This window comes from Carettochelys insculpta, chromosome 14 (assembly GCF_033958435.1).
Source record: "Carettochelys insculpta isolate YL-2023 chromosome 14, ASM3395843v1, whole genome shotgun sequence".
Lineage (NCBI taxonomy): Eukaryota > Metazoa > Chordata > Testudines > Carettochelyidae > Carettochelys > Carettochelys insculpta.
In genome coordinates this window covers 45999272-46021548 of record NC_134150.1, presented here as the reverse complement: position 1 = coordinate 46021548, position 22277 = coordinate 45999272, and the positions used below count along the sequence as shown (strand labels likewise).

The 22277-nt window shown below is 50.3% G+C and overlaps 1 protein-coding gene across 4 annotated transcripts in view; it reads right to left on the bottom strand.

Moving 5' to 3' along the window:
- LOC142020575 (carbohydrate sulfotransferase 5-like) overlaps positions 1 to 21991 on the bottom strand; it is a 41581-nt gene extending 19590 nt beyond the window's left edge. The window contains exons 1-3 of one of the 4 annotated variants that reach the window (XM_075008559.1): positions 21834 to 21991; positions 9631 to 9706; positions 6806 to 6951 (exon numbers count right to left, since the gene is read on the bottom strand). The gene's annotated coding sequence lies outside the window, so the exon portion shown is untranslated. Of the gene's footprint in view, positions 1 to 6805; positions 7140 to 9630; positions 9793 to 21833 lie in introns of those variants that run through there. The other 3 variants (XM_075008560.1, XM_075008558.1, XM_075008562.1) reach the window with 3 other exon arrangements.
- Between the last annotated feature and the right edge of the window lie 286 nt (positions 21992 to 22277).

Below are 22277 nucleotides of genomic sequence, written 5' to 3'. Positions count from 1 at the left end.
AGCCCCTTAAAGGTCCCCTCCCCCTCCCTTCCTGTGCAGGAAGCTGAGGGAACGTGCAGGCGGCAGCCTAGACACGTGGCCAGCCTGCATGTCCCTCAGCCACCCAGAACAGGGCCAGCACCTGCCATGGCTGCCCGGCAGCCCCCCCAGGGGAGCCCACCACAGGGGAGCCAGAGCAGCCAGCCCAGCAGCCAGGCTGGGAAGTGGCAGCGGGGCCCCTCCTGGACGGAGGCCGAGCTGCGGGACCTGCTGGGGCTCTGGAGCGAGGAGGAGGTGCTCCAGGTAATGGGGAGCAAGAGGCGGAACGCGGATGCGTTCGCTCGGCTGGCCGAGGGCCTGGCCGCCCGGGGTCACCCTGCCCACACTCTTGACCATGTCAGGAGTAAGGTTAAGGAGCTGCGGCAGGGTTACGCCCGGGCCCGGGATGCGGCCAGCCGATCTGGGGCTGCCCCCGTCACTTGCCCCTTTTACAGGGAGCTCAGGGACATCCTGGGCCCCTGGCACACCTCCTCCCCTCCGGCCACCCTTGATACTTCGGCCGACGAGCCCCAGCAGGCCCTGCAGCCGGAGTCCATCCCGGAGGTAAGCCCCGCACCCCGGGGGCCCCCCCGGAGCCCACCCCCGGGCCATCGCGGCAGGAGGAGGAGGAGGAGATGGGGGGCTCCTCCTCTGCAGAGTCCGGGCTGCAGATCCTCCTCCCGCCCTCCCGGAGCAGCAGCCGGGCGTCCGCCCCCCGGGGATCTCCGGACCGTGGGTGTGGACCGACAGGTATGTACCCCCCTCTGGTGTACACCCCCGGGGTTGAGGGGCGGGGGTAACAGATATGTGCCCAGGGCCCCCCACATGCCCACATGGCCATGGCCCCAAGGACAGCAGGGCCATGTCCCTCACAGCAAGCCCACAGTGCCATGGCCCATCCCCGGGGCAGGGGGGAGCGGAACCTCGAGGGTCCCCAGGGAGGAGGGGGTGGGACACCCCGCAGCAGCAGCATGTGATGGAGTGGGGGGAGTGCAAAAGGGAGACTCAGGCTAGATATGAGCAACAAGTTGAATAGCTCCCAGGGGCAAAAGATGATCCTGGGGCTACAGCTGGCAGGTGACATCTCTGCCCTGAACAAAGAGGAGGGAGGAGCCGAGCTGGCTTTGAATCGGGGTGGGGGCCGCAGGTAGAGGCTAGGGGAAGGGAGAGCTGGAAGGCAGCCAGTCTGAGGAGGGGGAAAGCCACACCTCAGAGGGGCACCCCTTAGGGTCTTCTCCCCAGGACGGGTTGGAAGGACTGTCTCTGACTGCTGTGCAGTCACTCCCGAGAGAAACCGGGCATCTGTGGCCTAAGAAACCTCTCCTGTCAGACCCTGCTGAGTGAAGTGAGAGTCACTTCCGCCAGGGGACGGGTTGCAGTGCAAGGGGACCCCTGAACCCCATCCATCCCAGTAGCATCTCCTGGGGACGGGGATGGGGAACCTGCAGCACAGGGGTGGGGGGACAAGGGTCACAGCTCGGGGCTCACACTAACGCCTGTCTCCATTCTTCTTCCCCTCCTCCTCCTGCGTTCCGCAGCTGCACCATCGGAAGGACCGGAAGAGAGAGCCGGCGAGGCATCAGTGGTCCCGGAATCCCCTCCGGGGCCATCGCTCCAGGAAAGCCCCTCGGCGGAGGACCGACCGGCCCCACAGTGGGCTAGACGGCGGACCCCGCAACAGCACCTGACGGCGACAGACCCCCAGCTGCTGGCCATCCATCGTCGGCAGCTAGAGGTCGCAGAGCAGCGCCTGCGCGTGGACCAACGCCACCTGGACCTGCAGGAGCGGGCGCTGGCCTGGCGCCAAGAGGCATGGGGGGCCTACATGGAGACATTCAACCGTCTTGTGGACTACCTGGCCCCCCATGCCGTGCCGGCCACCGCAGCACCCGCCCTGCCTGCTCCACCCGCCGCACCACCTGCTGCTCCGCACGTCACCGTCCCGTCTGCCGTCGCCCCGCCACCCACCACCGAGGGCTGGACCGCCGAGGGACACCTGGGGCCAGCTGAGACTCGCCGGTCATATCTTCCGGTCCGCCCGGCCCCCAGCCAGCCCCGGACAGGGCTGCGGCTGAGGTGGGGCTCCCGGCCGCCCACCCCCAGTGCTGGACTTTAGGGGCGTGGGGCCCGGGATGTCGCCCCCCCCCTTGTATATAGTTATATATGTCCAAGAAGAGGATTGTTTTATTGACCCATTTCATTTATATTTGTGCCCCGCCTTTGCCCCGTCCCCCCCATGTAAATAGTTCTCCCCTTCCTTATCATCCCTGGTTTTCTTTTTATTGACCAACGTCTCCGTTATGTGCAATCCCTTTTATTATTGTTTTATTTGTATAGAATACTTTTGTTAGAAGAGGTCTTGTATATAGTTTGTTCTTGTTTTAATTATAGTTAAAAAAAAAAAAGTTCTAAAAGAAAAACCAGTTTAAGTTCAGCCACAAGTGCGTGCTGTCATTTGTCCAGGAAAAGTGGGGGGGGGTGCGGCTGGGTGCTCCGTGGTGTGGGCGTAGGTGCAGGGAGTGTTGTGGAGGAAGGGGTGGGCAGTGAGGGGCCTGGCAGAGTTCACTCCGCGGCCTCATCATGGAAGTGGGCCCGCAGGGCCTCCCGGACCCAGGTCCCTTCGGGGTCCACCTGGCGACTGGGGGCAGCAGGTGGTTGCAGGTCGGCCCTGCCGGCCTCCACAGCCCAGCCCTGATAAAAGGTCTCCCCCTTGCTTTCCACCAAATTGTGCAGGGCACAGCAGGCACCCACAATCTGGGGGATGTTGTTGGGGCCCGCATCCAGGTGGGTGAGGAGACATCTCCAGCGTCCTTTCAGGCAGCCAAATGAGCGCTCCACCACCTGGCGCACGTGGTTCAGGCGCTGGTTGAAGCGCTCCTGGCTGGCGGAGAGATGGCCCGAGTACGGGTGCATGAGCCAGGGCCGGAGTGGGTACGCCGCATCTGCGATGACACAGAGGGGCATGGTGGTGTCCCCCACAGGGATCTCCTGCTGGGGGATGTAGGTCCCCGCCTCCAGCCGGCGGCACAGGCCCGAGTTCCGGAAAACCCGGGCGTCATGGGTGCTGCCAGGCCAGCTGTCCACCAAGGCCTGGAGGACCACAGAATGGTAGCCCTTGCGATTCATGTAGCGTCCTCCACTGTGATGTGGGGCACGGATGGGGATGTGAGTCCCATCCAGAGCCCCGAAGCAGTTGGGGAAGCCCAGCGTGGCAAAGGCCGCGATGGTGGCATCTGGGTCCCCCAGCCTCACGAGTCTGTGCAGGAGCATGGCGTTGATGGCACGCACAACCTGCAGGGAAAGCACATGGGAGAGCACCAATGAGGGGTGAACAGGGTGTGCGTGGCCCTGCCCTGCCCTCCTCTGCCCAGGCCCCCCTCCCCTGCCCTGCCCTTAACCCGCGGGTCCTCTTACCTCCATGAGGACAGCCCTGACGGTGGCCTTGCCGACACCAAACTGCTGTCCCACGGATCGGTAGCTGTCTGGAGTGGCCAGCTTCCAGACAGCGATGCCGACCTGTTTCTCCACAGGGAGGGCACGCCGCATGGCATTGTCCTGGTGCCTGAGTGCGGGGGTGAGCCACTGGCACAGCTCCATAAATGTCTGCCGGCTCATCCTGAAGTTCCTGAGCCAGCAGTCGTTGTCCCACTCCTCAAGCACCAGCCGCTCCCACCAGTCGGTGCTGGTGAGGTAGCTCCACAGGCGGCGGCGTGTGAGGCGGGGGGGGGGAGGGGGCAGGGTGCTGCAGAGTTGGGGGTTGAGCCCTGCTGCCCTGGGGCAGCTCCTCCTCCGGTGTAGCAAGGAGGTGCTCAGCTGCCTCCCACATGGCATGGATCAGGGCGAGCCCTGCTCCTGCCGGGAAGGCTGGGTGGACCTCTGGCTGCTGCTGCTGCTGCTGGGGGTCCATGCCTGCGTCGCCCGGGGTCTGTGTGCCTATGGCTCCTCAGACCGCGTGCTGTGCAGGCTGAGTGTGTCTGGGAGGGGCCCTTTAAGGGAGCGGCTAGCTGTTGCCCCGGAAACGCTAGTCCGCCCGGTGACCCTGTCTGCAGCTGTGCCTGGCATCCCTATTTCGATGTGTGCTACTTGGGCGTGTAGACGTTCCCTCGCAGCGCCTATTTCGATGTGGTGCTGCGCAACGTCGAAATTGAACGTTGACGTTGCCAGCCCTGGAGGACTGTAGATGTTATTCATCGAAATAGCGTATTTCGATGTCTCCAAATCGAAATAAGCTACTTCGATGTTGGCTTCACGTGTAGACGTAGCTCAGGTGGGTCAAGGCACTATCAAGGTAAAAGCTATAGGTAAAGCCAAGGTAAAAGCTATAATAAACTGGCCTGTCCCAAAATCAAAAAAACAGGTTCAATCCTTCTTAGGGTTGGCCGGATATTACAGGCAATTTGTACCACATTACAGTAAGATTGCCACACCTCTAACAAATCTAACCAAAAAAAAACCAACCCAACAAAGTCAAGTAAACTAACCAGTGCCAAAAAGCTTTTAACCAACTCAAAACGGCTCTTATGTCTAAGCCTGTGCTAAAAACCCCAAACTATAACAAGCCTTTCGTTGTCACCACAAATGCATCTAAGCGGGGCGTAAAAACAGTTCTAATGCAAAAAAACCAAATCAACAACTTCACCCTGTCGTATTTCTCAGCAAAAAATTGTCTTAAAAAAAAAAAAAGCCACTGATCTGTCTCAAAAAAAAAAAAGTGCTATGCAATTAAATATGCTCTAGACATACCCTAATTAATATTAACTACTAAAATTAACTATCAACTAATTACGACAATCATAAAAACTATTTACAAGACAAAAATTAACAGCTGTTGCTGAAGCACTTCACGAGCATGGGGAGTTCCAGCTAACCATCACCAGCAGCAAGAAGGAACTGGGAGAGTGGATCAGTGGTGCCTATATTGAGTGCCATGAAGGAGACACTTCAGCGGGCGCTGCACCGACCTGACAGCTACCTGCTGGGGCACGGGTCTACAGCCTGCGGCTCTAGAGCCACGTGAGGCTCTTTAAAGATTTCTTTGTGGCTCCTGATGCTATAATTGCAAAGCAAAAAGCCCTTCCTGATTGTTTTCAATAAATGGTGAATATCTAAAAGCCCAAAAATGAACAACTCTCAAAACAGCAAATGATATGTGATCTTGAAATGCCGGATAACTCCCTCTAGCATCCTCCAGAGAGAGAGAGAAGGTTCAGGAGTAAAAGTCAGAAAAACAATGGTACAATCATGCATGTAAAGTGTGAGGAAACAGAATATGTAAAAAGTTTGTGAATGTCCCGCAATAAACATGTATCCCTGTAGGAAGTCCTAGACCACCCGGCCCTTGGCCTAGGGCGGTCGGCAACCAAAGAGGGGTTGCAACACCAGCCCGCACTCAGTTGGGGCGGTCAGCAGTTCCCAGTGCAATACAATACAGGCCCCAACCCCTCAGTCCAGGGCAGGGCAGCAGTTCACAATGGCAGTACAAGCCCAGCCCAGCCCTCAGTCCAGGGTGGGGCAGCAGTTCACAAGGGGTTAGCTCAGGCCCAGCCCTCAGTTTGGGGCCGGGCAACAGCACCAGGGTTTAAGCACCGGCCCAGCCCTCAGTTTGGGGCCGGGCAGCAGGATAAGGAGGTTTAAGCGCAGGCCCAGCGCAGGCTGGCCCTGTCAAGGAGGGGGTAGGGGGTCGCAGGCCCTCCCACTCCACTGCGACCTGGCCCGGGGCCCTGGGGGTCGCTCACACACGACCACGGCAGTGGGGATCCAGGCCGCAACACACTGCCATGGGTTCGGCAGTGTCGTTCCCCGGGCCACTTCCTACCTCTACCTCCACTGGCGGAAGGTCCCAGTCCATCTGGTCAGGGGGTCCCTCTAGGTCGGTCTCCTCCAGGTCATCCACCTTCGGGGGCTCCGGCCAGTCGCCCATCTCAATGTCATTGGGGTAGTCGGGCGGCGGTAGCATGGGGGACCCGCGGCGATCCTGGGCCTGAGGGCTACAGCGGTCCGCTGGGCCTCTGTGGCAGGCCGCTCCTGAGGCTTCTTCCCAGGCGGGGGGTCTCCGCCGGCGTGAGGGCCCTGGAAGGTCTGGGAAGTCCGGGTAGTCCCCCTGGGGCATCTGGATTCGGGGCTGTTGGAAGCCGCTGGGGGCTTGTTCCTCCGGCCTGGCTGGGCGGCGACAGCCCCTCTCCCCTTGGCACCGGGGAGCTTGGGCAGGCACGTCCTCCCTGCCCGGAGGCCCAGCCTTTAATGAGCCCTGAGCCCTGCCCTGGGCTCTTCTAGCCCTGGGCTTCGCCCTCTGAGGGGCGGGCCTCTGGTATCCTAGCTCCGGGCCTGCCCACCAGGGCCTCTTTGCAGCCTCATCTGCCTCTGAGTCTGCGGGAGGCCATACTGACTCACTACAATCCCATTAAATAGGGGTTACAAAAAGTATGGTTTGATGTTATTTATTAAGGACCATCTCATAGTCACATGCATTGAGGCTCTTGAATTATTGAGCTTTTTTACCAGATTGGAAAAACTGGTTCTCCTTGCTATTTTGGTTGCCAGCCCCTGTGCTAGGGGAAAAATCTTCCTGCTACCGTTCATGAGCGTGTGTGCACACCTAACATGGAATGCACATGAATAATCACTCCAAGAAGAAACAAAAGTGATTTTATTAACTATTAAAAGTAGGATCTAAGTGGTTTCAAGTGATGACTGACAGAACAAAGTAAGTTACTAGGCTAAAATAAACAGAACATGCCAGCTAAGCCTAACATACCAAGAGAAATCGTTATAAATCATAGTTTCTTACCCTAGTCCTTATTTCAGGTAAATTTCTTCAGGCCAGAGTGGATCTTTTTTTCTGACTTGGGTCTAGGTGTTTCTCACTGCCCCATTGTTAGAGATCCTTCTTTGCAGGTCTCTTCACATGTCCTCTTATCGTGGGAAGCCAGCCATCTGTGAAGCCAGCTAAAGACAATCATTGTGTGCTTCCCAGTCTTTAAATAGAATTTCCACTATGGGGAAACTCTTTGTTCAGTTCTCTCCCTCTGCCCAGCCAGGGAAGAATACAAAATTTAAGATGGATTCCAATATGACGTGGCATGGTCACCAGTCTTTGTAGGACCAGTCATCATTCAGGTTTACTGGAAAAACAAGACTATTCACAGATCATTGCCCTGAGCACCAGGCCCATTAAGTTCCTTAAGTACCACTACTGGATTTCATTAGAAGACCTAGATTAATAAAAAGATTTACACTGAGGCTATGTCTACACTGCAGAGTTTTTCATAACTAACTTACTTTGACATTCTAATATTGAAATAAGTTATTCCCCAAAAGAACATTCACACTGCAAGAGCATTTTGAATTTGAGTGTTTACACTAGAGACAGAAATTATGACATGTTTCCTTGGAGGCCAATTAAGTTACAATTACCTCTGCTTAGTACAAGGCAGTCATTTTGAAAACGAAAGGCGGGAGGGGTCAGCAAAAGTTGTTCATTTTGGTGGAGTTACTATTTCGAGTTAAAGGCCCTGTTATTTCAGAACAACAAGCTTTGCAATGAGGACAAAGAATTTTTTTTTCTGAAAAAAGGTTTTTTTTCCCCACCAATCCCCTACGCCTAGTGTAGACAAACCCTTAGAAGGGCGATTGTGTTAGTCTGTAACTTCACCAATAAAACAAGCCAAAAACGAACAAAAAGCAAAACAGTACTGTAGCACCTTAAACACTAACACTTTTATTTATTAGGTTTTGTGGATAAGATCCACTTCATCAGATTGGGGGCAAAAATAAGCATCCAGGCTTTATAAAGTGGGGAAGTGGGGTGCAAAGGAAGAAGAAGGGGAAACAAAGTGGGGGAGTCACTGGTTATTAATAGGACCTGTGGAAGAAGTTAATTATCTCTGAAGACTCAGAGAACGGGAGATATTCCGGGTGATTGGAAAAAGGCAAATGTAGTGCCCATCTTTAAAGAAGGATAGAAGAACAATACAGGGAACTATAGACCACTCAGCCTTATGTCAGTCCCTGGGAAAATAATGGAGGGGATCCTCAAGGAATCTATTTTGGAGCACTTGGGGTGCAGTAGGAGGAGCATTTCGAGCAGATCTAGAGAGGTTGTCGGTGCCCTCTATTTGGAACTGGTGAGGCCACATCTGGAGTACTGCGTTCAGTTTTGGGCCCTCCAGTATAGAAAGGATGTGGATGTGCTGGAGCAGGTTCAGCGGAGGGCAACGAAAATGATTAAGGGGCTGGAGCACGTGACCTATGAGGAGGGGCTGAGGGAACTGGGCTCATTTAGTTTGCAGAAGAGAAGACTGAGGGGTGATTTAATAGCAGCCTTCAACTTTCTGAAGGGGAGCGCTAAAGAGGATGGAGAGAAACTGTTCTCCGTAGTGTCACAGAGCAGAACAAGGAGCAATGGTCTGATGTTATAGAAGGAGAGGAGTTGGTTGGATATTAGGAAAACCTACTTCACCAGGAAGGTGGTGAAGCACTGGAATGCGTTGCCTAGAGAGGTGATGGAATCTCCATCCCTAGAGGTTTTTAAGTGCCGGCTTGACATAGTCATGACTGGGATGTTTTCGTTGGGGTTGATCTTGCTTAGGGTAGTGGGCTGGACTCGATGACCTCTTGAGGTCCCTTCCAACTCTATGATTCTAAGTTAAGTGGGATGGGTGCCATTCCTGTGAATATGAAAGGTGGGCAAGTTGTCCTTGTAATGTGTAAGATAATTAAGATCTCTGTTAAGGCCCAGAGATGTGGCTTCTTCCCCTTCTTCCTCCTCCCACTCCTCTCCCTGCTATATGACCCCTGGACTCTTATTTTTGCTCCAAATCTGCACAAGTGGGTCTTATCCACAAAAGCTCATAACCTAACAAATGAAATTGTTAGTCTTTAAGGTGCTACAGGACTGCTTGTTTTTTGTGAAGGTTTACACTTCATATTTCTAACTTCACATACAAGAACAATACATGCACACATACAATATAAACATTCAGGGGATTACAAGCTCTTGAATGAGAGGTTATTTGTCCCATATTGCATGAAGCATATTTGAGTTATATGCATTCATATAAAAACATACTGCCATAAAAACATGGGGGTATCGTCACACAGGGGTCACACACACGCAATTAAGAGGTATCAAACTTAAAACAAACATAAGTAAGTAGTTCTTCCCACAATGAACAGTCCACCATGGAAATATTTGTTAGGAGGTATTGTGAAGGCCAAAAGTATAACTAGATTTAAAGAAGAACATAAACTAAGTTAGTTCACGGAAGATAGGGGTATCAATGGCTGTTAGCCAAGAGGGTGAGGGGTGCAAGCTCATGCTCTAGGTGCTCCTAAACCAATGACTGCCAGAAGATGGACTCAATAACAGGCTACTGGTCACTGACTAAATTGTTGTTCTATTTATTTCGTCTGAAACACCTAGAACCACTCATTGTCAGAAGACAGGATACTGGACCATTGGTCTGATCTAGTACAGCTGTTTGTATATGTTCTTAATCCTTTACATATTAGAAGACAGTTATCTCCCCCAGTCTCCTGCTGCCCAACACCTTCCCCAGCCTGGAACACCACCCTGCCCTCCCCTCCCCATATACAGAAAAAACAGTTACTCACCATTGTAGCTGTTGTTCTTTGAGATGCGCTGCTTATATCTGTTCAAGTTAGGTGTGCGCACACTGTGTGTGCATGACTGTCAAAAAGTTTTATCCTAGTTACTACCTGTCGGGTTGGTTGTGGGGCCCTATACATGACCTGCTGATCCAACCACCCCTCAATTCCTTCTTGCTGGCTACTCTGACAGTGGGGAAGGAGGACTGAATAAATATGAGCAACATATCTTGAGAACAGTTGCAACAGTGAGTAACTGTTTTTTCTTCCTTGAGAGCTTGTTCATATCTATCCAAGTTAGATAATAAAGCAAACCCAGGAGTGGGGGTTGATGTCAATGTGTGGCTGACTCAAGGGCAGCAGCCCCAAATGCTGCATCCCATTTGGACTGTTACACTTAGCATAGTGAGACATAAAAGTGTGTGCAGTGGGTGACGAAGCGGGTCTTTGCCCATGAAAACTTATGCTCCAAAATATCTGTTAGTCTATAAGGTGCCGCAGGTCTTCTTGTTGTTTTTGAAGATGCAGACTAACTCGGCTACCTCTCTGACAGTGGACCATGTTATAGCTCAACAGATTTCCTGGAAAGGAACATGAGCCAGGAAGGCAGTGGAGGAGGCTTGATCTCACGTAGAATGCGCCATAATAGGCAGCGGGGCAACCTTAGCGAGGTTGTAGCACATTCAAACAAAGCATGGGATCCACAAAGAGATGCACTGCAATGAAACCAGAAGCCCCTTCACACAATCAGCAACAGCCACAAAGAGTTGCAAGGTCTTGTGGAAGGGCTTGGTCTTTTTGATATAGTAGGCAAGCATGCACCTCACATGGAGAGAGTGCAGGTGCTGCTCCCGCAGGGAGTTATGAGATTCAGCATAGAAAACAGGAAGGAAAATGTCCTGACCAGTATGATCGTCAGAGACCACTTTTGGAAGGAAGCTGGGTGAGGGCAGTGTTGAACCTTATCCTTTTGGAACACCATATATGGAGGGCTCCAATATGAGGGCCTGGAGCTTAGACACCCTACTGGCAGAAGTAACAGCCACCAGGAAGGCCACTTAGCAGGAGAGGTAAAGGAGTATGTGGCTAAAGGTTTGAAGAGCCCATAAGCATCCAGAATACCAAGTTAATTTCCCAGTCTGGAACTGGTCAGCGGGCCAGTGGGTGAAGGTGGCCCATGCTCTTGAGAAAGCACCCCACCATAGGGTTCATGAAAACAGAATGCCCGTTCACCCCCAGACAGAAGGTCGAGATTGCCGTGTGACATTATTGGATTTTTACAAATAAGGTTAAAGCCATTTCTGTGACCACTATATACAGTGGCACCAAATCTTGTTCCACGAGAAGGTCTAATGAAAGCTGGTAGTGCCCTGAAACAGTTTATGCTTCTTGTATACCTGTGCTTTGTTTGTATTTGAAGTTATAGATATTGGCTCTTTAGTCGTATTAGAAACATTTTAGAGCCAAGGGTACACAATTGGAGGCACGGTAGCCACCCCAGTCAGGATGGTGGACTTTACAAAGACTCAGACATCAAATACACATCTTAGAAATTTGGGATTTGTCATCTGGAATGCAGCGAATGGCAAAGTACCACACCAACCCACCTGGTCAGGTGACCTGGGCTGAGCAATGAGATTGAGATCAGATGCCCAGACATCCATTCTATACAAATGGATAGGGACATGGTGGCAAAACCAGTGACCAATGGCAGTTTGCCATAACAGCTCACCTGGGTCAGGTGATTCTGCCCCTCCATTGCCTATGGAAAGAGAAAGGAATTTTTCCTTCTAGATGGAAAACTGTAAGATGGCCCTGGCAGTGACCACCTTGTTTCCAGTCTTCAGTCTCCATAAACTAAGCCTATGAGACCTGGGATCCCACCCCTGCATGAGGTGTTTTCAGAGACTTTTAAAAAAACAGTATATAACATTGCTGGCTTGCTTCAATAGCTGTAATTGATGCATGTAATGTATCACTTCAAGAATTTTTTCTCTCTCACCCTATTCTGCCTTTATTAATAAACCTTTAAATTCTAAAGGATTGACACAGTGTGCTGTTTTGGGTAAGATCCAAGTATATATTGAACTGGGAATGTGGTTGGACCCTTTGGTGCCCAGAAGAATCTGTGTGGATTTGGAGAAATAGGTTCCAGTGACCTCTCATCTGAGTAATGGGGATTGTTGGTTCAGGCCTTTGAAATAGCTGAAGAACTGGTGGGTTTGCTTGTGTGGCTTCTGGCTGACTACTGGGGCTGGAAGAGGTACTTTTGTGGACAGTTTGATTTGCCTTAGTGAGAGGAAAATCACAGCCTGGGCTGTAAATGGCTGGTTTTAAGCAATATACCCTGATTTGGTTCTCTCAGCTGTTGCCAGAGCCCCCAGTCATATCACAAGAACCAGACAGACCGTGAGGGAAGAAGCAGCAAGACCTTGCTGCTTCAGGGAAACAAGGTAGTCCAGCACCTGCAGCACAGAAGTAGACACAGTTATGAGGTTGTAGACTATACCAGCAGGAGTCCGGCACATGTCCACTTAGCCTACAAGTGCTGCATAGATGACTTTTGGCTGCTGAGGAGGACTTGCTGCACTTGTTCAGAGCACATCTGTTCAGTGGGGTTTAGCCACAAAGCTGCCATGCCATGAAGCAAAGGGAATGAAGGTCCAGGTGACAAAGACAACCATGGTCCTGTGGGAAGTCCAGACAAAGAGGAGGGCAAATGGGCAGAAGCACCAAGAGCTCCATTAGAATGGGGGTACCATTGCTGATAAGCCCAAGCTGAGCTATCATGATAACATCCGCTTGGCCTCTGTGAATCTTGAGGAGTACCTTGTGCATGAGAGGGAATGGGAGGGGAGAAACAAGCAGCCCCAAGTTCTATGATACCAGCAGCATGTCTGCTAAGGAGCCAGGACTGAGGCCCCAGAAGGAGCAGAACTGAGAACACTTACAGTTCCTCCAGGATGTGAAGAGGTCCAGCTGTGGAAAGCCCCAGTTTTGGAAAACAAAGTGGAAGACATACACATGAATCCAGCACTCGCGAGCAAGTAAGAGATGACTGAGGTGGTCTGTCAGCTGGTACTAGATCTCCTCGAGAAATAAGATAGCTCCAATAGATTACGCAAAGTTCCCACAGGCACAGAGCTTCTAACCACAGTGGGGAGGAGTGTGCACCCTCCTGATAGTAGACATAGTAAGTATATCGCTGCGGCATTGTCTGTCAGCACTGTGATACAGCGGTTGCAGAGGTGAAGTAGGAAGGCTAGACAAACAAGGTAAACAGCCTGAAGCTCATGCACATTGATGTGGACAGAGAACAAGGCGAGCAAGACTGGTGCCAAAATAGGGACCAGCATCAAGAGCGGGACTGGCATCAAGAATGAGATCGGTGCCAGAGACAAGAAGAGTGGCACCAGCATGCCAATCAAAACCGGTGAGAGAAGCAGGACCAATGTGCTAAGCAGGACTGGCATCAAGATGAAGGCCAGGGTGCCATGCAGGATGGGCGCTGAGAAATAGACCGATGTGCCAAACTGGATCTATAAGGAGACCAGCATGTTGAGCAGGACTGGTGCGGAAGTGGGATCTGTTTGTCAAGCAAGAATGGTGCTGCGGAGCCCCCAGATGTTCTGATGAATGGGGCCAAGATGGTTGACCCTCAGGACCACAATGACAGGTGGAAGAGCCTGAACTGGAGTGGTGCCAGGAAGGGTGCTGTCCCAAAAAGACACAGCGCCAAGTGTTGGAGCAGTGGGCAGAGCGTGTCTAAGAGCTGTAGTTGGAGCTGCCCATCACGGAGTCCTTTGAGCCGCAGCAACTGCGTGTGGAGTTGGACAGAGACTGATACCGTGAATGCAACTGGTGCGATGAGTCACACTGATGATGACGCGAATGGCCAAGCCAGGACTCCAAGTGGTGCCAGAACACCAAATGGCCAGGCACCCGCGCAAGAACAGGCAGACCCATTGATTCACTCTTGCCCTTAGAAACACCTTGAGGGATAGAGGCCTCAGACTGTACTGGGGAGTAAAACATCTAGATAAGACCCTGTGCCACCTGGCATATGTCTGACAGAGACAAAAGGCCCACCGGGAGCAGTTCTCCTCTAGGCGAATTGAAGATGATCGGGCTCAGTGTGCGAGATACTGACGCATTGGAGTCATAGGCCCTGGAGGATTCAGGTGCCGCCTGCGCTGAGGCAGTCAGGGCCAATGGAGCTAGTGTGGATGACTTGGATGCCCTTGAGGCCTGCGCTGGAGAATGGGAATGGTGATGTGCAGGAGGCTTTAGGAACTGCCAATGCTGAGATGAGTCCTTCCTCGGTTCCTGGACTGGAGTGGAAGACAGTACACCGTGCACAGAAGAAACAAGTGTGGACTCCTGTTGCGGCAACTGAAGTGCTGACTCCATGAGGAGTTAACATATGAAAGTCACACTCCTTGCAAATCCAGGACCTAAAAGCCTTGCAAATTTGGCACTTAGCCTGATGAGCTGCCCCTAAATGAAAAAAGAAGGAGTCATGGGAATCGCTCATCGGCATAGACTTCAAGCAGGAGCTCCATTGCATGAAGCCTGAGGCCTTTTCATGCCCCAGTCCCAGGAAGGAACACACGAGACCCTGCTGCTGCCTAACGCTAACTAACTAGAGAACAATGGCTGTGCTAAAGAACTGTTTGCAACTATTTGCACAGTAAAGAGCAAGACAGATGCCATGTAGCAACACTCAGCCACAGTTCCAACAGCCCACATGAGTCAAAAGGAATTCATGGGTGGTCAGGTCAGCAGGATCATATATAAGGATCCACATCAAATGCCACTCCATGGGGCTCTACAGCTGACCTGACTGGTAGCAGGTAGGGTAAAACCTTCAAACTGTTGTGCACAGAATAGATATGAGCAAGCACTCAAAGAACACCTCATTTCTGGTGAAACCCCAGAGCCCAAAAGCCACAAGCCTCTGCAAACCCCTGCAGAATTGTGTGTGGCCTGCAAGGTTCTGAGCTGGAGCAGGGGATTGAGTGCAGCAAGGGGCTTGTGGTGTAGGCTCCGGCTGAGAAGCATTTATCTCAGGTGGTTCCCAGTCAGCAACACAGTGGGGCTAAGGCAAGTTCCCTGTCTGCCCTGGATCTCTGCTGCTCCCTGAAGTGGCTGCCATGTCTGGGCCACAGACACCTCTGTACAGTGCATGCTGCTCACGCTCTTAGGCACTGCCCTTCCAGCTCCTGTTGACTGTGACTCCTGCAAAAGCTGCAGAGCTGGTACTGGGGGTGGTAGCATCTGGAAGAACTTCCCTGGGTGTACCAGGACCTAGGGATCATTGGGACAGGCTCAGAGCTTCTGGCCTGGAGCATGGCAGCTTGCCACATATCTGAAGCAATTAAGCAGTGATCTGCATCTGGTCTGCAGGCCAGAGGTTCTCCACCCCCATCTAGAACATCCATGAAAGGAGTTTATGTAACTTGTTCTCAAATACCTCCAGAGACACAGATTTCACAACCTCCCTAAGTAATTTGATCAGGCCTTAATTACCACTAAGCTGTATCTCTCTTTATGCAATTTAAACTTCATTTTCTCTCTTCAGGTGATAAGAAGGATTTATTCTCCTCTTCATAACAACCGTTTATGTACTTGAAGATTGGTGTGATACCCTCCCTTAGTTTCTCTTCTCCAGACTAAACAAACCCAATTTTTCAACCTTGCCTTGTAGGTCATGTTTTCCAGACATTTAATCATATTTGCTGCTCTCTGGACTTTCTCCAACTTTTCCACAGCTTTTGCGAAGTTGCCCAGACCTGAACACAGTACTCCAATTGAAGCATTGCTAGTCCAGAGTATCAGCAGAACAACCACCTTCTTTGTCTTGCTCACAATATTCTTTTTAATACATTCCAGCACCACTTTTTTTTTGGGGGGGAGGGGGGAGCATGGGGGGGAAGTATCATAGGATTGACTCCTACTTAGTTTGTAATTCACTATAACCCTAGATTCTTTTTCTGCAGTACTCCTTCCTACATAGTCCTACCCCCTTTTATATTTGCGCAACTGATTATTACTTCCTACATTTTATTTTTCCTAATGGAGTTCATCCTATTTACTCCAGACCATTTTTCTAGTGTCAAAATTATACTCTACAGTTGATCAACTATGACAAGTTGTTAAAGCAAACACTGACTAGGACTAAGCCCAAGGCAGACCCCACTAAATATATTCTCCCAATCTGACAGTGCTTAGTTTTTTCAACTAATTGTGCTCCTGGCTTGTAGTAATCATGTGTCTGTCTGTCCATGAGTCCATCTATCTGAGTCCATTTGTTCAAGAACTCCTCCGAAATGTAAGAGGTGGGCCCACCAAATTTGGTATACAGCTTTCTCTTACCTTAACTTAAAACACAATCAGGGGTTGGTTGTGCCTGGAGAATTATAAGTGCCAGGAATGGGACTGTTTTCCATAACATGGAAAAGGAAAGCAGAGAAAGGAGGGATGTGATATTGAGAGTGGCCACTGGGGACAGCTGCAGCACCAAGAGAGTGGCCATCAGGGTGAGACTCTGCCATTTTGCCTGTCATTAGCCTGCCTGCCCCAAACCCAGAGTCTGCTTGCTCCCTCAATGGAGATCCTGCAGGCAATGAGGGAGGAGGTGCTGGAGCAGGAGTAGCCCCCTGTAGCCTGATCACCCCGATAGCCTGAGAGTCATGGATGGGGCCAGTGGAAGGTGGGGCAGAGAGCACTTAGAGCCAGCTCCTTCCCAGACAGCCTGTAGATCGAAAAAGGCAGCTGGATGGGGGCAGCCCCCAAAGCCTGCTGGCTGTGGTGAGCAGCTGGAAGAAGGGGAAAGCCCCCAGGGCCTTCTCCACACTTGACAGCCTGCAGGTTACTGGAGAAACTATTGGAGCGGAGAAAGCCCCTGAAGCCTGGTCCCCTCAGACAGCCTGGCCAGCCCTCAAACCACCCTGTCCAGTAACCCCAAAGAGGCTGTCATATTTTTAGATTCTTTCAGCTTTTTCTGGAAGGCATGGGAAATGACAGTCACAGAAAGGAGGACGAATATAGAGGTATTTTGGAGCAGCACAGGGTGTATGAAGTTTGGAAGGATAAATAAAGGAAGCTACTGGAGGTCAGGAGCAGTCCCCAAAGTGCCACCCCGTGACCAGCTGCAAACCACAGGGGCAGCAGAAGCCTGGAGGCTGCCCCAAGAGCGCTGGCCTCAGTAAAAACCCATCCTATCTGAGGAAAGGATTTCAGCATCTCTTGGAGCAGAGTACATGCCTTTTATCTTTTCCAGAAACTCAAGCTAGCAAACAGACCAAAATGTGACATATTGAAAACAGCTATTTTTTTAAAAAAAAGCATTGCCATTAAATGAAAGTATAAAAATACACAACACAGGCCCAAGTTCATAACCCCACTAAGCCTTCAGGGAAAGCTGCTCTCCAAAAGTAAAGCATCTGCCAAACCACGAGCATATCATGAACTTTTGCAGACTATCTGCACATAGATGCTTGAGGATACTGAACAAATCGATGACAGACAGCAAATGAAACTGACACAGCACAGAGAAAAGAAAAACACCAGAAAGAAAAAAGAAAAAGTGGCTGCTTGCTATTGTGGATACTTTAAAATGAGTGTTTCTGTGAGAATGCAACGGAGCCCTCTCAGCCCTGCCAGGTTTTACATTATAATTTATGTTGTTTCACCATCTCAAACACAGGAACAGCTAGGAGGCTCATTCAGTTTTTACAAGTGTAGGCCATAAGTAAATAGAGCACGTTAACACATGGCTTCAGAGCGTTCACAGGGACCTACTGCTTCAAAAAACTTGTTGCAAATAAATTCTTCCTCCTACTGTTTCCAGTGCAGCACTATCTCCAGATCTGAAGTGGGTCTGGCCCACAAAGCTCATCACCTAATAAATTATTTTGTTAGTATTTAAAGAGCTACATGACTGCTTTTTTTGTTTTACTACAAAACAGCTAGCACCAAATATGGTATTAAAAGTCAATGGCTATGGCAGCAGTATGCAAATGGTAGGTTTCAAAATGCAAATGGCTGCTTATTTGCATATTCACCCCCCCAGCAGAGACTGCTGTCAGCAGAAAAAAAGCAGTGTAAAGGTAGTTCTGACGGCAAACCTCTCTCACCTTGTCAGCCACCTCTTTGTCCTAGAAAAAAATCAGGCCTAAGAGGCTGCTAACAAAGGCAGGGTGTTGTTGGCAGAACCACATTTACACTGCTTTTATTCTGCCAGCAGCAGCATCTGCTGGGAAGTGAACATGCAAATGACCAACCATTTGCATTTGCAAAACCACCCATTCACATACTGCTGCTGGCAGTTTGGGTCAGTGTAACCATAGCCATTGGGATTCCTAAGAGACAGAACTATACCAGAAAACAAAGATCTAAAAGCCTTAATAGTCGTCAATACCTCTCCCCAAACAAACAAACAAAAAACCCAGTCAAGCAGCACTTTAAAGATTAACAAAATAATTTATTAGGTGATGAGCTTTTGTGGGGCATGAAAGCTCATCACCTAATAAATTATTTTGTTAGTCTTTAAAGTGCTACTTGACTGCTTTTTTGTTTTGACAGAATACAGACTAACACAGCTATCTCTGTCACTCTCCCCAAACAAATTCTGAAACAATAAAAATCACTTGTCTAGAATTAGAGGGGTAGTCAACTTAGTCTGTATCTTCAGAAACAAGAAGTCCTGTGGCACCTTATACACTAACAGATATTTTGGAGCATACGCTTTCATGGGCAAAGACCCGCTTCATCAGATGCATGAATCTACATCCTGGCCCCTCTAGCATCAGAGTTATGGCTAGGATATTGCAGACTGGACAGTATAAAAGTGATATGCAAGCCAAGTGTGGAACACATATTCTCAAACCAAACTAAATCAAAACATTTTAAGCAGCTGGTGGTGGTAGCATTAATTTTAGGACTTAAATTATGCACCAGTCAGGCAATTCTAAAAAGCCATCCAATCCAGAAACTAGACATAAACAATACTTTGTCACTTTTGTAATTATAGACATGCTAAAGTATGATTTTAATTACAGTTTTGGAGAGATGATTTATTTGGATTTTTTTAAAAAAGAATTATTCTCCAGCCAGAATCAGAACTATTTATCTACGTATCTCCTTTTGGAAAAATAATAGCAGCTGTGTATAAAGCACATCTCCAATCCTGCTTCTACTTTTTCTACTCAGTAGGCTTTGACTTGACTCAAACTACTGTATAAAATTCAGGTACAGTCAGTGGTAGAACAATGAAAATGAATAACAAGTAGCCCTGACTAACAAAGTTATTAGGTCATGAGCTTTCCTGGGTAAAACCCACCCATCAAATGCAAATGCAATTTAATGACTGTATATATATATATTTTTATATTAGAAAACCAGAGGTAAAATCCAACAAAATGCATATATATGCAAATGGCAAACACAGAATAATCTTGAATACAGTGACAAAGAAATGCAACATTTAGTTAACTATTGTTTACTGTATCAATGCAATATGGGGGTGGTCCTGTCAGCTGGGGCCACCTGGTGTCCTTGTCTGCTATCTCCCAACTAAGTCTGCAGCCCAACTGAAGCTGCCTAAAACTTTCTTCTCCAGCTTCCTGCCAGTTGCTCTTTCCTCATACTCTGAACAGAAGCCAAGCAGCTAGAACCACCTGGGAAAGGGGCAGTGTGTACGGTGAGCTAGCCTCTGGCAAAAGACCTCCCTGACGCCCCCAGTTGCGCTACAATGATGTCTGCAAGAGAGACCTCAGAGAGGTAGACATCGACCTGGACAACTGGGAAGAACTAGCAGACGACCGCAGCAGATGGAGGCAGGGGTTACACAAGGGCCTTCAGAAGGGTGAGATGAGGATCAGACAGGTAGCAGAGGAGAAGTGAGCGCACAGAAAGCACACTAAGGACTTGCAAGACACCCACCACATCTGCAAGAGATGCAGCAAGGACTGTCACTCTTGTGTGGGTCTTCATAGTCACAGTAGACGCTGTAAATGAAGTCCTAAGTTGAAACTAGAAAGGGCGCAATCCATAGCCTACGTAGACTGAAGGATGCCTACTACTGTGGGGTTGCTGCAGAGAAGGAGATGCTAGCTATTCCAAAGCAGCCCAGCACATGGGGCTGCCTGGGAGAGGAGAGGTACCCTATCTATTTGCAAGCACTCTGACAGTAGCCGGTACTGTCTGAGAAGGAAGAAATGCTGTAATCTTGTTAGCTTTATGATGCCATTTAGCAGGGCCAACAGCCACTGCAGGCCCATGGGCACAGCGGTAGAAAGCCTAGCTCCCCATTCCTAGGGACAGAATCATGAAATCATAGAATCCTAGGGCTGCAAAGGACCTCAGGAGGTAGTCAAATCCAGCTCCCTACTAAAGGCAAGATCAACCTAAGGCTGTTGGTCCTACAGGCCCTGCTCCATGCGGGGCAGCAGCGCACCACCATGGTGTTTCAAAGAGGCCTGGAGCTTCGACAGCAGTGGCAGTCAGAACTCCGGGCCCCTTTGAAATGCTGGGCCCCAGGGCAACTGCCCCCCCATCACTTCCCTCTCCCTTCCATCGGCAGGCCTGATGCCATTTCTTTTGGGAGAGTATTTGCAAAGAACAGGTGAAACTGCTCTCTGTGCTTATCTCTTTGCCTACAGTTAATTTTTTTGGTAGAATTGCTTCATGGGAACCAGGCTTTAAAGTTTATGATTAGATTTCTAGAAAAAGAGTTTTCACACATGCCTTTACTGACCACTCTGCTCAAAGACAAGTACATATAGCATAAATAAAACAAGTTCCACTAAAAATACACAAGTTCACATCACTGATTTTCCTCCAATGCATAGCTAACCTGTAGGTACTCAAAATCTGCTACTGACTGACAATACTTACAAGTTCCATGCTCAGTAGTCATCATCATCATCATCATCATCAACAACAACCATGGGCTCAGAGCCCACTGGGGGGTCCAATGCCTCCCTGACTATTTCCTTCCTTCCTTCCTTGTCCAGTGCAGAGTGGTTTAGTTTTTGTAAACTAGCTCAGCACCACTCTACTACATCATCTATCCATTCTCTGTGGAGTCTGCCTCTCTTATTCGAACCATCCATTATGCTGAATACCATGGTCTTGATTTTTCATTTGTTGTTCCTTCTACAGATATGTCAAATAGCTGTAACTTCTGTTGTATGACCTTCTGCAGTAGGTTCCCTTTCCGCTGTATCTTCCTATATAAGTCCTCATTGGTGAACTTCTGCATTCATCCTATTTTCTGGATATTTCTATAACACCTCCTCCTGAATGCCAATATCCTTCTCTTCAAATCTTTCATTATCATCCATGTCTCACATCTGTAAAACACGTAGCTGAAGACACACATTTTCAAGACAAGTATCAGAAAGGTAGCCGAGCTAGTCTGTATATTCAAAAACAACAAGAAATCCTGCGGCACCTTATAGACTAACAGAGATTTTGGAGCATAAGCTTTTGTGAGCAAAGACCCTCTTCGTCAGATGCATGCCACAGGAATTGTTGTTGTCCTTTTGAAAAAGACTCCTCTGAGCTTCCTAGCAGAGACCCAATTTTTGCCACCAAAACATGCTGACTGTTCCCTGGCAGCAGTGGTTAGACTGGGCACTGCAGCACCTAGCAGATCCACAAGACAATTCAGACATTAATACACTCAGTTTCACAAGCTCCTGGACAAACTAGGCCAGGCGCATTGTAACCATTTTACAGACAGGGAACTGAGGCACAAGCAAGTTGCCCCAAATCACATAGAGACCCCCGATGAAGAACTGGACTCCCCCAAACAGAAGCTGTTCTAATAAAACACTTCCCTCCTCGCCTCCTCTCTGCGACTCCAACATCCTGGGACCGCAGAGCTCCTGTAACTAAAACAACGCTGCGCGCAGAGACGCACGTGAACAAGCCCGCAACCCCAGCCCGCTCTCCGCTTCCTTTTGCTCCGAACTGGCCCCAGGCGCCCGAAGGGGTTGGGCATGGGAGGCGCGCGGGGGGAACTGCGGGACAGGCCAAGCGGCGGGGACCGAGCTCCGAGAAAATCAGGCGGGTCTTGCCAGGAGATCGAAGGGGCGTGCGGCGAGCCGGAGGGGAAAGCGGGGCTCGAATGCAGGGAGCTGGCGAGCTCCACGCTGGAAACCAGCGAACTCTGCGCGCAGCGACTCCCGCCCAGCCGGTACCTGCCGCCGCCGCCGCTCCCGCTCCTTCGCAGGAGCAGCCGCCGAGCGGGACTCGTAGACAATGAGCCGCTTTCAGACGTGGCCGAGGCCCAGCATGGCGGGAGGAGCCGGGAAGGGGCCGGTCTGCAGGCAGCGTCCCCTCCCCCCGCCCCCATGGGGAAGCGGGACCAGGGACCCCGGGACGGCTGCAGCTCGGGGACCGAATCCTGGTTCTCTATGTGTGAATGCTGCAAACAGCTCGGGAACTGCGGGGGGAGGAGGAGAAAGCACTGGGGATTTCCCCCACTATCTGCTCCCAGGGGGCAGGCTCTGCAACCAAAATCGCCAGAACCATTTTTTCCAACTCGCGTTTCAAAAGCAATACTTCAGGAGCCGCAATGCATGTGAAAAGGTGACAGTCCTTACCAAATAAGGTCAAACCCTACTTTTTCTAACCCCTCCTTT